Below are 16,885 nucleotides of genomic sequence, written 5' to 3' on the forward strand. Positions count from 1 at the left end.
ATAGAGGGATGGTAGTGAGTGGGAATAGTCTCTCAGATATACTAACACATCGTCTGCATATAAAGAAACAGTGTGCCAGTCCAGTCCTACATTAATACCTCATAGTTGGTCCCGGTCATGCAGCATGACAGCAAGTGAATCCATTGTGAGGTCGAAGAACACCAGAGATAAAGAGCACCCTTAACGGGTCCCTCTGTCTATGGAGAAAGACCGCGAGATCTGATGGCCGGTGCGGACCCACACCACTGGAGTGGTATACAAGCACTTGGCCCAACCCAAGAAGTTAGGACTCATTCCAAACACCTCCAACATCTGAAGCAGATAAGACAAATTAAGTATATCAGATGCTTTTCCAAAATCCAGGGTGCCTGCCAGCGAAAGGTCAGTCTCCCTAGTCCTTTTATCCATAGTATAGCACAAATGTTGAATATTGGAGTGCATTGCCCTTGTTCCACAAACTCACATTGGTCCGAATGAACTAGGGAGCAAAGTATCGAGAGCAATCTATTGGCCAGTATTTTATTCAGTCAATGTTCAACATTGAAAACGTGCAATAAGCACTCACCGCAAGGGGGTCCCTGCCCAGGTTCCGAAACACCACTATGAGAGCCTTGTGAAGAGACCTCGGTAGAACGCCCTGGTGGTGCACTTTATGGTATATTTCCAGTAGACGAGGAGCAAGAGTGGCTCCAAAGGCCACATAGTACTCTACGGGGAATCAGTCTGTGCCCAGGGTTTTACTGAATGCTATCTGGGGAATTGCTAGCTTAATCTCCTCTATCTGAAGAGGTTGCTCCATGTCCAGCAAGTGCAGCGGATTGTTCCTATTATTATTACTATGTTGTTATTATTATGCAGCATAGTGTGGTAGTAGTTTTACATCAGTATTTTATTACTATTTTAATTTATCTAATGATTACGATGATGATAATGTCAATGACACTTTTCAAATCTGGTAATAGTCTTTCTTGGGTGGGGGCTTGTGAGTCTATGTGTGCGTGTGTTTATGTGTATATATGTGTGTGTCTGTGTTTATGTGTGTGTTGTTGTGTGTGTGCATGTGTATGCACATGTGCATGTTAAATACATCCCAATCCCCTTTCCTCATTTTCCTCCAACAACATTCGTCTCCAGATGTATAACTTAACAGCAGGGCCGGACTGGCAGTAGCGGGCATCTAACGTTTTCCAGGAAGCTGGAAGGGTGGGGTCTGGTTTAGGACTGATGAGGGGCTGGTTTAATTACTGGGGCCAGGTCTTACAGCAATGCTGTAATATCAGCCCCCCAGTAACAAAAGCAGCACTGCAGGTGCCGGTTTTGTCAAGCAGCAGTGCTTCACCCTCGCTTATTGCCCACCCCCAAACCAGGGTTGGAGGCAGGTCTGAGAAAATTGCGAGGGCTGCTTTGGGTTTGCAGTCCAGCCCAGCCCAGTTTTGAAATATATTGTTATGATAAAACAAAGCGTTTAATAAAGGAGGAGAAACGGGCAGTAATTTTACTCAGGTCGATTGTACGCATTTTAATGACCGCATGTGGGTGAAATTCTGAGTTGACCTTGCTTCGAACTTGCAGGTTACAAGGAGCTCTTCTGCTTAATTTTCCCTCCTATTTTCTCACCTAATCTGTGCTCAGACCTGTGTGTAAGCTATCCACCCCAATCCCTTGTGTCTCAGCAAGTATGTGAAACAAGATTAACTCCCCCCTCAAGAAACAGACATATTATACCTCAAAGCTAAGCAGAGTGTGCTCTGAGACTGTAGTATTCTGCTCTTAGTGTTTAAAATGTGTTTGGAAAGTGTATGTAGCACTCATGTTTTGGGTAAGAGAGTGAGTTTTGTAAAAGTGGGAAAAAAAGTATTGTAAGAGGCCTAGTTGAGGCCCTTATCTGCAGAACTCCAGAGTGTGGATTGAGCCTGTCTGTCTCCAAGGAGATTCTGAATAGGGGAGCAGCTCCCAGCCCCCTGCCAAGCAGCCTGAGCTCAAGGTCGCACGTCACTTATATAAGCTGCTGTTGGACGTTACATCTGTTCTCTGATTGGCTGCTGTTTAAAGTGTTTTTTTGGGGCTTAGGGTTAGTGTTCTTATTGGCTGATAGGTCTATGGTTCTGATTGGTGCTTGGGTTTGTGATTCTTTTGGACGTAGCGTTTAGGGTAAATGTTCTGATTGCCGATACATTTAGGGTTTTAGAATGGTTCCTGGGGCTAGGGTTTCTATTCGACACAGGGTTTAGGGTTTAGTTTCTGATTGGGTGTTAGGACTAGGGCTGTGATTGGCTGTAAGGGCCTAGTCTCCTATAGGTCCTAGGGCTTAGGTCTAGTGGTTTGATTGGTTAGGATTAGGGCTAGGGTTCCCATTGACCAAAGGGGTCAACTGATCACTAGTGGTATTTAAGGTCAGGGTTCGGGGCGTCTCAGCACGGGCATCGAGGCTAAGGGCGAAAAGGACAGGGCAGTTGCCTTTTTGGACCTAGGGCCAGAGATGCTGCTCATTTTCTCCTACACCAGCACCCGCCCTACCCCATCCACATCTACTACCAGTGTAACACACTCAGAGCAAATGTACTCTACTCATTTACTATTAACAAACCCTATACACTTTTCAATGCCTCAACAGCCACTACAGAACTCCAAAACCCACACCTTTACACCGTTCACCCCAACCACCACACAATGGCACCATTACACATACACAAAACACCACTCTATACTATACCACTAACTAATCACCTCATCACCAAATTCAGACTATACTTAACTATATCCCGTCCAGACACAGACTCCCTGCTCTAATTACTCCTAACAGACCCCCTTCTGTCACCAACAAACCTATACTCAGCCTACAAACTTTTTATCCACCAACACCCTCCTTTTCTTTTTACCACAAAAACACAAGCACACAACCCTTACAATCCAATGCACCACACATATTTCCTCTTTTTGCAATCAAATCTAACACAAACTCTCTCTACTATTGTTCATCTCCTCTCACACACTACATGCATTCTTTTCCAAAACACATCACTACCCCTTTACCTTGCAGCTTCCACTCATCAACAATACTTTACTTTCAAATTCTCCACAGAAAACAAATACATCATCACCTTCTCTCACTAACCCTCAAAAACAAAACATAACACACACACCAGCACAACAAAATCTCTCACACACACAACACCTTATAATACTTTCTTCACAAACTAGAAACATACGTCCACACCCACCTTCCCGACTACACAAATAATATAAACCCTAAACCAACTCCTCCGCCAAGTTTTCTCTCTTCCCCTACATCTAATAGATATACAGCAACACAGAAACTTTTTTTTAACTGCCTCTCATCCATTGAACAATTTAGAACCTTACAACATGAACCACATGCTACACCAGCACCCTTGACTTACACACCGTCCACCCTGAACAGACGCAAACAAAATAAGCAACATGCCACTCTTCATAGTTCATCATCTCTATGTCTACTGCACAACATGGCTACTCTACAAAACCAACAAATCTCACCAACTTACTCTCAAACACCATCTCCGTCACCTACACATGGAGACCCATCAAAAGACCTTCTTAGACTGCTGTATAAGGAATACGATACAGAATTGCTACACAGCTGCTAATACCACCACTAAAGACACATCTGCTACCAGCCCACAATATACTGCTCTCTGTTCTACAAAACAAAGTCATGCCATCACCTAAACACATTGGCTAAACTGCCCACTAATAAATACCCAATCATTTTAAAAAAAACAAGCATCACATCTACCACTTTTTCACTAACACATAACCGTCCTTACTCTTCATAACCAAATCGAGGCTGGGTGATGAAATGGCTCCAGTGCTGCATGAAGCTGTTATGCTAGGCTATCAAACTATCACACAAAATCATATATGCAAAAGAGGAGGTGGCCTAGTTATTTCAAGCAAACATTAAATATAACTAAAGCTGACAAAATCTCCGTACAAGGTTGTGAGGCCCTCTTCAGCATATGCAAGCCTACGCCCTCTTCCTCCTGTAACTTCCTGCTCCTTTACAGACCTCCAACTAACAATGCAACATTCCCAGACACACTTCTAGACACAGTTACAACCCTTATAACACTACACTCCAACCTATGCATTCTGGGTGAACTAAACATTTGGTTTGACAAACCCAATTTGCCACACCCAAAAACATTCATCACTGCCCGAGATACACTGAACCTACATCAGATTGTCCACAAACCCACACACATTGCTGGACACATCCTAGATGTCATTTTTTCAAATACAGAACTGGTTACCTTTCAAACAATGATTACAGTCACATAGTCAGACCACCATTTGTTTGCTTTCCAGCATGAAACAACCCAAAGCAACCCACCTAAAACCATCTCACTTGCAGCCACCTACTGACAGTGTACAAACTCAATTTTGAACACTTAGAAGCACAACTAACATCCAGTACAGATCTAGACACAATACATTCTGTTAGAAAACTATGTGAGTGACTATAGGAAGCTTTTGATATCCAAATACCACTAAGAACCACACAACAGAACAAAAGCAAAAAGGCACCTTGGAGAAATACAGAGATAAAACAGTAAATTAGAAAGCCGCTATATACCTGGCTCAAAAACAATAACCAATCAAGACAAACTTCAACTACAAATAACTTACCAGATTATACATGTCAATAATCAAAAAAGCTACAAAAATATTCAATTCAAACAAAATTCGAAATGATAACTGCAAATAATTTTTTTTTAAATAAAATTCTCACTGAAATTCATAAACCTAATTGCTAAAAGGAGCTCATTCCATTACTCAATAATTCACAGACAAACTGGGAATTCATTACACGACCAAAGCAGTTACCTTGGACTCCCATTTAAAACTAAGAAACACCACAAGCAGAGACCCTTTTCCAAAAACACACCCCCAAGAGTACACAAACCCAGCCTGGTCATTCCTTCCAACAAAAATCACACAATTAATTTATGGACCTGTTCAAAGCAAGCAGCCCTTCTCACCCGTTTCCACCACAAACCTTCAAGAAAACTCTTCTAACTACCTCTGCTGCCACACCAGTAAGAAGAATCATCAACAATTCCTTAACTACCGGAATATTTTCAGAAGAGTTAAAAAAGTAATACATATGCCCATTATTAAAGAAAACAAACCTGAACCTGCTTAACCACAACAACTATAGGCCAATTGCAAATTGGTCTTTCTTGTGCAAACTAATATGAAGAGCTGCATTCCCCCAGATGTCACAATGCATTAAAGATAATTCCATACTTTCAGAGTTCCAGACAGGATTCCATCCAGAAAGAGGCACAGATTCTGCCCTCATTGCCACCTGGGATGACCTTAAGAACACAGTTGACCAGAACCGGGTTTCTGCACAACTTCTCTTGGACCTCTTAGCTGCCTTTGATACAGTTGACCATGACACTCTAATACAAAGACTCTACTAAGCCAGCATAGAGGGGACTGCTCTCGACTGGATGACATCCTACCTTCACGACAGAACAGATGTCATCCATACCCCCCTTTTTCCATACTTCACAAAGGCAGGGATGCCTGAAGGCTCTATCATCTCAACCATGCTCTTCAACATTTACAATAAGTCTTTACCTACACTGATCAATCAATTTGCGTCACATGCTATAACTATTCTGATGACACACAAATACTCCTTAAACTGCAATGCCGCAAATACATTGGAAACTCACAAATTTTCAGTTGTTTCAGACCCATGAATCAGTGGATGACATCTCAAATTGAATGCTTCCAAAACGTAAATACTCATGTGTGGCGATTGGAAAAACTATGACCCACTCACCGCCTGGCCTGAAGATCTGGGAACACTGGTAGCAAAACAAAAGAGGAGTATCACCATAAAGATTCAAAGAATCTTAATGGGATGTATGTTGGAAAAAGGAAAGAATTCTTCCTTTTATAAAAAACCCTCACTCACCAACCTAGTGGTGACATGCTTCATCATTGGGGTCCACCCTGATGACCGAATGCCATCAGGGTGTGCTACAACTCCTGAATTACAGTGGAGCTGGTTTGTGAGTGTTTGAGTGCAGAAAAACATGTTAAAAATTGTCCTGGTATAAACTCAAGAAATACATTTTATTAGTGAGTAACTGGACAATGTTAAAAACAATGTGGAGATACTTTGAGGGTAATTATGACCAAGAGTATCTCTGCAAGTGGTCTGGTCTACATGTGTCAACCTTATAGTGGGAAGTACCAGGTTTTCTTCAGGACCAAAAAAGCAAGAAAATGGACGGTCTACACCCCCTAAAAGGCGGTGTCTAAGACATCTAATATGAGTCTCTATTTTCTTTAGCCCACCGATTTTTGGTAGGTGCTCACGTTTTAAGCAGAAACATTTTTGCTTTTTCTCACAGGAATCTAGGAATGGGTACGCCTTTTAGGGGGTGTAGACCGTTCATTTTCTTGCTTTTTTGGTCCTGAAGAAAACCTGGTACTTTCCACTATAAGGTTAAAACATGTGAACCAGACCACTTGCAGAGATACTCTTGGTCATAATTACCCTCAAAGTATCTCCACATTGTTTTTAACATTTTCCAGTTACTCACTAATAAAATGTATTTTTGGAGTTTGTACCAGGACAATTTTTAACATTTTTTTCTGCACTCAAACACTCACAAACCAGCTCCACTGTAATTCAGGTGTTGTAGCACACCCTGATGGCATTCGGTCATCAGGGTGGACCCCAATGATGAAGCATGTCACCACTAGGCTGGTGAGTGAGGGGTTTTTATAAAAGGAAGAATTCTTTCCTTTTTTCCAACATACATCCCATTAAGATTCTTTGAATCTTAATGTGATACTCCTCTTTTGTTTGCTACATACCTACCCAGGGGAACAGGAGTAATACCCATTCACTTCTGGTGAAAAATTCCCTTACTCTCCCTCTTTGGTTGTTACAACATCTGGGAACACCGCCTAAAGTATCTAAGGAAGTAGGAAACCTCGGAATTACTATGGACTACAAGCTATAAATGAATGCCCAAGTGGACAAACTAACAAGATCAAGCATCGTTACTATAAAACCTCTGCAACGCATCTTCCTCCACCAGGGATTTCCAAACAAGGTCCAGGCTACTATCTCTTTTGTTATGTCTAAACTCGATTATGCCAGTAGCCCAGGAGCGCCTGTGCAGGTAGGAGCAGTGAGGAGGGGTAGGGGGACTCGGCAGACGACGACAAAGGGAAATTAAATAAACAATTCATTTTCCCTCGCCGTCTGTCGAGTCTTCCCCCCCACACTCCGCCCCACCTCCCCACTGCTCTTACCTGCAGGGGCCACTCTTACAATAGCCTCTACTACAGATCATCTTTAACACCTATGAAAAGAGTACAATGGATTCCAAACTCTGCTACCAGACCACTTTAACATGTAAACCCACAAGCCCAAATCTCCCCTACCTTAAAGTCCCTACATTGGTTACCGGTTGCCAGAAGATCCACATTCAAGCTGCTTTGTATCACCGACAAAGCAATACATGGAACAGGAATGCCCTTCATCAGGAATCAAATCACCAAATACATTCAACAAAGGAACCTCTGTTCTAGTTTGGCACCTTGCCTCAAAATCCCACGATACAAGAAAAAAAACAAATGTGGCACAATCTTCTCTGTTCAAGCAGCCAAACTATGGAACTATTTACCCCAAAAATAAAATCCAAGGATAACCATCTTACTTTCAGAAGCCTACTCAAGAGTTGGCTCCTCCCCACATACCTAGCATACTCAAACAGACATATGCAGCATATCCCTCTGTATACAAGCATTTTATTTGGACTATAGAAGTTTACCTACATATATGCATTGTTTTGTATAAACATGTATAATAATTATGTTTATAAATATTTGTTAGTTCTGCTTAAAAATTGTATATATTACTTATGGAAATATTATTCTATGTTTAACATATATATAGGTGACTGCATAAATAAGTACATCTTTTATCATAACTATTTATTGGCAATTGCTTCACTATTGAATTTTCAACATTTCTTTAAAACAAATAAATTAGCTTCAAATACAGCAACCCTTTAAAGTCTGAGTTTTTTAATGCAACTTAAATGTACATATATAACCTTCCTTATACATATACACCTTCCATGTACTTATGTATATTTCTATTTAATACTTTACTTCTAATTTGGCACCTCCAAAGCACTACCCTATTTCTCACCCTATACCTCTCTCAACATATCCTCTACCTCCACTCTCTGACTCATCCCAAACAACATTCTACTACTATGATCCAAAAAATAACCCTTTCTAGACTCTTCCTTCCTCTCCCCTTCCTTCCTTCATCTCATACCTCTTTTCCTTTTCAGATTTCCCAAACAAGCCTTTTTTTAAACCTTTCCCTCTGACTCTTTCCCCTCCACATACCCTTTTACTCATCCCAAACCTCATCCTACTGCTAGGAGCTCCAAAAAAGAAACCAACGCTTTCTAGAGCCTTCCCTCTTCCATCCCTCCACTATCCTTTTCAATCCAACTAACAGACTCACATGTCCACCGCTCATATTAATTTCATATTTCCCTGTACTAATTCACCGCTAATTTTGTTTGGGTTCTGGAGTAGCGTGCTTCCTGTGAAAAAGCACTTTGACACCTCATCAGGGGTAGCAAGCGCTATATAAATGCAAACCCTTCCCTCTTCTACCCCTCCACTATCCTTTTCAAAGCCAAATAAACTCACATGTCCACTGCTGCAATTAATTTAATAACGCTTTCTAGACCCTTCCCTCTTCCATCCCTCCACTATCCCTTCCCTCTTCTACCCCTCCACTATCCTTTTCAAAGCCAAATAAACTCACATGTCCACTGCTGCAATTAATTTAATAACGCTTTCTAGACCCTTCCCTCTTCCATCCCTCCACTATCCCTTCCCTCTTCTACCCCTCCACTATCCTTTTCAAAGCCAAATAAACTCACATGTCCACCGCTGAAATTAATTTAATAACGCTTCCTAGACCCTTCCCTCTTCCATCCCTCCACTATCCTTTTCAATCTAACTAACAGACTAACATGTCCACCGCTCATATTAATTTCATATTTCCCAGTACTAATTCACCACTAATCCTTTTTGGGTTCTGGAGTAGCGTGCTACTGGTAAAAAGGCATTTTGACGCCTCATCAGGGGTAGTAAGCCTATATAAATACAATTTGCATTTTCAGCAAGTACCCAGTTCACTACTCTGTCTGACAACGTGGATGATATATTTTCTATTTGCTTCATGGTAATCCCACTGTGGTCCTCACTCTATAAATGCAATTAATACCTATATGAAGGCCCCCACACGTCATGCATGCACACTTAAAGACACCAAAAGTTAATTTATGAAATAGCATTAAAAATGTTACAAAAATTAAAGTTTCTATAATTCACAAGCTGAATTGTCATCAACGACTCAAATAATCGTTTTTTTTATTTACTACCCAACTCAATGGCACTCATTTTATCGACCTTTAAAGAAAACAAACCATCGAGTCAAGGCCACCGGTGTTTTACAAGGTGATTAATGGTTGTCTAGTCCACTGAACTGTCACAGGTCTCCCCATAAACACTGAAACATATAGACGGAAAGCAAATGCAATGCAATGCAGAACGCCTAGAAGCCCGCTCACCTGCAGAGCGCCCTGCGCGGGGATTCTCAGTCACACCTGGAGAGCTCGGCTGGTCCCCATCACAGGCAGCGGGTTCCGGGCAGTGACACGGAGCCGCCAAAGTATCTCCCTAGAGGAGCCCTGGCGGGGCAAGGTGGTCCTGCACGGCCCCGCCCCTCTCAGCGCCAGGACGCCGAAGATAAACCATTGGCTGCCGCCAGGCAGCCGCAAGACATGTTCAGGGGATTGTGCGCTGCGGAATAAAACATCACAGCTCAATCACGGAATCAACAACAGCAGAGCCGAGGCCGGGAGGCGAGAGTGGCAGCCTAACGAGCACGTGTGCTTCTGCATGACTAATAGCGTCACTCACACCCCCACTAGGTAGATAGCTGGCGGGGTAGAGCGCCTGCTGCGGAGATTGTGTCTCATGCACAGTTCAAGTTGTAATCCCTGCAGGATTGACAACTGTCTTTAAAAGCCCCCCGAAGTCGGCAAAAAGTGTACCAGTGACTTGGGTAACAAGCCTGCCTGCTGTTCAGTCAAAGGCCGAGTCAGTCGATATTACTTGTTACCAACATGTGTGCTCTTGCTTTACCTGATGACATGACCTTGAACATTCTGTCACGCAGAACTATTTATATGGGTTTAAAAATTATTCTTTTTCCTAGAATGCCGCATAATGAGTATACTGCAAATGTATAATAGGGCTAATTAGGGCTATTTCACACTATCCCACTCACGCCATAAGTGACGGTGTCCATGCCCCTCTCGGAGTATGCAACGCCCCCTTCAACCCTACCCCTATGTTCACACCCATTCCGGCACGTGTACTGCCTCCTAGGAAGGCACCATGACGGGGGGAGGGCGGGAGGCCCATCCTGAGACAGTTAGAAATGGAAATATAAATATGCACTCACTATCAATTAATATCTATATATCTATTTACTGCTGAGAAGTGCCACTATTCGACAATTAAAAGCATTTCATTTCTGCTGAGAGCTGCTGGTACTCTGCCTTTCACATTATAACAGGGAGGGGCGCACGTACTCATCACCTGACACAACCTGCCCATTCAAAGCACTCCAGATCTGGAGGCTAGACTATTCTATTCTATTCTATAAGATGCTCCGAATCAATAGGGATAAACAGAATCAATATCACATGTCTTTAATAGTTATTACCTAATAATAAGCCCAGAAACAATTTGGTGAATCTGCACAACATTTTCGAAAACAAGTTCATGCACTTGGGGTTTTCATGGAACGATTCATATAGGGCTGAAAATACCAAAGGAGGGTAAGAGTGACATTTTTCATTTTAACTCCCTTAGTATTCTTGTCCCTTGATACAGACAAACCGGCTGAGGGGAATTACACCAAACATAGCGCCTCATTAGTATGGCGGACGGACCTTTGTCCGTCCGCCACCCCAGACTAGGAGGGACCGCACGCAGGGGCAGCGGCGGTCCCTCCGTGCAGATTAGGATGTGACCGCCACCCTGGCGGTCACATCCTGTATGTGTAACATTGCGGCGGGTGCTGCTTGAAGCAGCACCCGCCGCAATGTTAAAAATGCATTCTTCGCATTTGCATGCACAAAGCTTTGTGCATGCAAATGCAGGGGGGTACCATAGGTACCCCCCATGTGCACCCCCCACCCCCGTCACCCTGGGGGCCCGCAACAGGCCCCCAAAGAAATCACCGTATGCCTTTCCACGGCGGAGAAGCCGCTGTGGAAAGGCATCTGTTTACCCCCATCCTAATATGGCTGGCGGTGTCTGTTAGACACCGCCTCCATATTAGAGCTTTTCCGCCGCAGTCGTAAGACGACCGCAGCGGAAAAGCGGCAGACGGTCTTCCTGACCCCCCAGTCATCCAAATCTGGCGGGGGGGTCTTTGAAGGCTCTGCAGCGGTTTTTCCGCATCTTCCGGGCCGGCGGACACTTCCGCCGGCCCCGAGGATGCGGAAAAAACGCAATCCTAATGAGGCCCATAGTGTTAGACCATTGACGTGGGTTTCCCTTCCATTTTTTGCTGTTGCCTCATGTATTTTTGCTGGTGTTAGATGCTTTTGGCACTGTGCCACTGCTGTCCAGTGCCACAGTGCAAGTGCTCCCTATTGTAAATTGATGTATTAATCAGTGGTTCCATGTTTGTCTATTTGGTTTACTTGTCAGACTGTAGTCTCGGGCACTGAGTGTGCCCAGGGCGTGTAAATCCAAATGTTGCTGGTGGGCTTGCAACACTGGTTGTGCCACCCACAGAAGCAGCCTTGTAAAATGTGTCTAAGATCTGCCATTGCAGAGCCTGTGTGCAGGCTGGTACTGTCATGCTGACTGGGCAGGTGCACCCACTAGTTTGACAATTCCCTAGCCGTGACCCACATGATGCTGAGAGATGGTTGATACTGGTGTGAGGGTTTCCTGGCCCCTCCCCCTTTTTTTGTACTTTAAAAACGGATTTCTTGCATATTGAAGACCGAGACTCGGTTTTTCAGATGTCTCAGTTTTTACTCCCGATTTTGAGTTTTTAATCACTGCACCTCATAGGCTTGACGAGTAAAAACCTTCGCTAATCCATCCTTGCGGTATGCAATCAGCCCCTTCTCAATATCGGGTCACACAGGATTTATTAAACTAAATTTCCCTATTTTCATGGCCACCAAGTGTAGTTCACCAAATGCGGGCGTGGGCATGTACTTTAAAAAACTACCACTTTCATCATTAATGGTGGATTTTTATAGTTCTCTTTTTTGCACGACCTGATTGGGCGTCCGTAAACACGTGACGCGTCAAAATTGCCGATCTTGCAGCTGTAGGCCATTATCTGATCCGCAACAGGATATTTAAACCGCTACCCTGGACAGGATGTCACCGCCAGTGACTCTCAGGTTCCGCCCCGGGGTAACGACGGATCAGGTAAGGCATTGACTGAACTTTAGTTGGCTCCCTTATGCTGGATTGTTTTTCACAAATTGTGATTAGCCTGCGAGTGAGGACTCGTACTGCAAGCTGTGGTACACAGGTTTCGATGCGCTTCCTTCTCATGTGGTGTCATCGCTCACTAGGCTAGCACTTACCTATGGTTCTTGTGTTGAGCAGGTTGTATTGTGTAGATCATACTCTGCAACTTAAACTAGACACACGAGCCCCATTGTTTCAACTTGTACATGTCTTAACATGGTATTTCAGCTGCTATGCTCGCTTGGCTTAGTATTATTATTATTTTTCTAAAGAAGTATTCTTCAAATTTGAATAGTACCAGGGGCAGGCCATGTCCTAACAGGAGGACGTTTGACTATGACGCTATTTTGCATCTTATTCAGTATGCAACCTACGCTTTATGTTTTTATTTCATTTATTTCTTTTTTATCTGATCTTTATGATGGAAGTATATGTTGTCCATTATTATTATTATCAGATTTCTTAACTATTGCTTTTTTCAACAGAGCGTTGCCTCACGCCCTGAGCGGTTGCCAGGAACGGTGAGTACCCTCCCGATTTGACACGGGTAAGGATCTTTTTCCTTAAATATGAAGCCTATTACCTATGTCAGGGCCTAGTTTAACACACATCCTTAATTTATGTGGTGTTTGAATATATATATTTTTTGTTTAGACCGATGTTCAAATTTACACTGATAATTATTTCAATATCTCTTTTTAACAGGAGTGCGACACCTATGCCTTGGCGCCATCAAATGTTGAGTACAGGTATATGGTTGTATCGTCCGATGTAAAATGTATCTATCACTTTTAGGTGCAGTAGTTAGATCTGGGTCCTGAAGAAAGACGTGATTATAAATGGCTGAAACATGTCGACCGCATTGATAACGCGCTTACACATTTATTATGGGGGCCATTTTTGCACTATTTTATCCCTTGGTACCATAGGATACTGATTAAACATAATTTTCCTTTGGTAATCAATTTTAATTCACTTGTCACTGCACTGCACTATACAGTCACCATACTATGGTATGCTTCATTTATTACAGATTCATTTTATATATCTGTGAGTCCCTCCTGTATGACAACAAGGAGGTTTTAGCTCCTTGGTTGCACCAACATGCAGCCGAGTAAAAAGATCCCAAAATGATGTATCACCTCAGTGACTGATGGGAATCTATTCTCTTAATTGAGATTTTTTCCATTTGAGACTACCTCCTGTTTTGTGTACTTTCGTTTGTCGGTCTTAACTTGAACGCACTTCTTTGGTCTAGACCTGCGGATTCTTTGTTATTGTTAAGTGCACCCACTTGCCAGTCCTAAACCTTCCCTTTTCTTCATATCAATCACCCCTATGGTTGGCCCAAGGGCAGGGTGCATTGTAAGTATAAGGTAGGAAAAGCCCTGATGTGTGTGGCATGTCCTAATAGTGAATTACAGCCATTTTCGTTTTTCACTATTGCAAGGCTACCTGTTCTCCATAGGCCAGAATAGGCTGTTAGATTATTAAATGTTTATAATCCTAACTGTCTCAGAGAACATGGTAGAAATTCGAGTTTAGTATGCCTGAACTCAGAATGATAAAATACATCTTTTAGTGAAGTTGGTTTTAACATTCTGTGTTTGCAAATCCCACTTTTAGAAAGTAGGTATTTGCTATTCTAACCTTTCAAGCCTGCCTCTACTAGGTTGTGTATTCCTTTGTCTGGTTTTGTGAGTGACAGGGCTGGGGGATTCCAAGAGACAGGATGAGTCAGCCCAGTGGTGAATAGAGAGATCTGGATCTAGATGGGAGGGAGGAGTTGCACCTGAACCTTGAATAGGGCTGTGCCTGCCTTCCACAATGCTGGCGCCACCTCCTGGGGAGCGGCTGATGTCTCTGCCCTGCACACTGAAAAAAGAGAAGGAGTCCTGTAACCAGAGTGCTTCAGAACTGGTTTGGACTGGGCAAAGGCCCCTCTCCCCTCAGATAACAAAGGAACCTAAGGTACATTGACGCAAAGTGTTGCATCTTAAGAACTGAACTAAACTAAGCTAAATCTACCATCTTAAAGTAACAGTATTGTGTATTTTTGTCATTTATGGTCTTGTGGTAAATCTATATAAAGTGTACTTATTTTTGATATAAAACCTTGTGTGGTGACCATCTGTAGTGTTGTCACTGGGTTACTGTATGTGGTCACAAATGCTTTACACACTGCCTCTGAGATAAGCCTGTCTGCTTGTGCCAAGCTACCAAGGGGGTGAGCAGGGGTTATTTTAAGAGGGTAATCCCTTTATCCTGACTAAAGGCAAGGGTCCCTATTTGTCACAAGTACCTACCTGTGCCAACTAGAGACCCCCAAATCTAACACATAGCATGAAAGCAGATATTTACTTTAAGAACTTCAATTCGTCCACTCAGCAGTATCTAAAAAACAAGCATTGGCAATGCAATAGGTCTCTCATTTACGAGAGTTTGAGCTATCGGCATTGTAAATGCCAACAGCTTAAACTCTCGAAAATGCGAGACCTATGGCATTGCAAGTATTTTTTTTTTGTCAAAGCCCTCATGCCACATCTTTGCGTGCTTGAAGGCCATGCCCCTTTCTTTAAAAAACCTGTGTCTAACAAAAAGTGTGCTGCTGCTATTGAAGCGAAACCGCAGCATGGAGGCTTTTACAAAAAAAAAGATCTTCATCAAACAATTGCTTTTGTTTGTTGTAAAAGCTGCAGCTTTGCTTTAATAGCAGCCGTGCACCTTTTCTTACACACGGCTCTTCTAAAGAAAGGGGGGCGCCCTTCATGCATGTGGAAGTGCAGCATGGGGGCTTTGACAACCAAAAAAAATTTGCAAATCTTTAGGTCTTGCATTTGAGAGAGTTTAAGCTATTGGCATTTACAATGCTCTCAAACTCTTGTAAATTCGAGCTCTATGGCATCGCAAAGAAGCAGTCGCCTTTGTCCCAGTTGCTTGGAAAGTGAAAGTGCGCACGGTGCGCTGAATGTAAGGAAAGCTGGTTGTGCCTGCAGTAGGACAAACCCATTAAAGAAAATAGTGCTTACAGACTAAATAAGATATACCGTGTCCCAACAGAATTTAAAGGGCCAGTACCCATGGGAGGTTTCAAATGAAGACAAGGCAGTACTAAGGAGGGACTGACAAGGCGATTAAGGAATCAGAAGCCAGCATTTACAAGGGACAACAACACAAGCCAATGAATATTATGGGCAGAGAGTGGGCGAGGCTTCAAATCCCTAACTCAATACGGCATGCCTCGCAGAGCAGCAAGTGCGCTGCCCACGCTCGACCTAAAAAGCATTTAATTTGCGTTCTGGTCTGTGCATGAAGTGAATACATTTTAGAGATATCTGTACCAGGCACACTATTGACCTAGGGAGCTGCAGGTCTGGCCATGAATAGGAGCTGAGGCACGAAGAACAATCTGATGAGGTTTACGGATGTGGCGTCATTATTTATTGAGATAGTAGTTTCAGTTCTGAGAGGCTGGTACGGACGGGGCATCCATGTCTTGCAGGTGTTTCTGAGAGGGTATCCAGTCTGTATCAGACATAAAATTACAAGTTGATGTCTCTTAGAGACCCCCAATTCAAGGACGGTACAAAAGGGGGTGGTGATGGACGGAGCATCTGAATCAATCAAACACTCACACCCAGTCCAAAGATCTGGGTTTAATCCATCACCGTTCTTTAGCCCACTCTGCCACCCCAGTTCAGACATGGCTATATGCAAATCAGTCTGACCCTGTGGCTCATGGGAACAGTCCAGCCCGAACTGCCAAGCCATGTCTTCCCTGGACCGGAAACAAGCTTCCGAGGACCAGTTTCTGGCATTCGAGCCGTCTTCAGCCCGGCTTGCTTGAATCCAGTGGCAAAGTGAGCAAGGGACTCACGTCTGAGCATACCCTGCCACACTTATGGCGGCCAAAAGCGGTACAAAAGGGGGTGGTGATGGACGGAGCATCTGAATCAATCAAACACTCACACCCAGGCAAAAGATCTAAGTTTAATCCATCACCGTTCTTTAGCCCACTCTGCCAACCCAGTTCAGACATGGCTATATGCAAATCAGTCTGACCCTGTGGCTCATGGGAACAGTCCAGCCCGAAAAAAAGCGGTACAAAAGGGGGTGGTGATTGACGGAGCATCTTTTGACTGGGTGTGAGTGTTTGATTGATTCAGATGCTCCGTCCATCACCACCCTCTTTTGTTCCGCTTTTGGCCGCCATAAGTGTGGCAGGGTATGCTCAGACGTGAGTCCCTTGCTCACTTTGCCACTG

This window comes from Lissotriton vulgaris, chromosome 5 (genome assembly GCF_964263255.1).
Source record: "Lissotriton vulgaris chromosome 5, aLisVul1.2, whole genome shotgun sequence".
NCBI lineage: Eukaryota > Metazoa > Chordata > Amphibia > Caudata > Salamandridae > Lissotriton > Lissotriton vulgaris.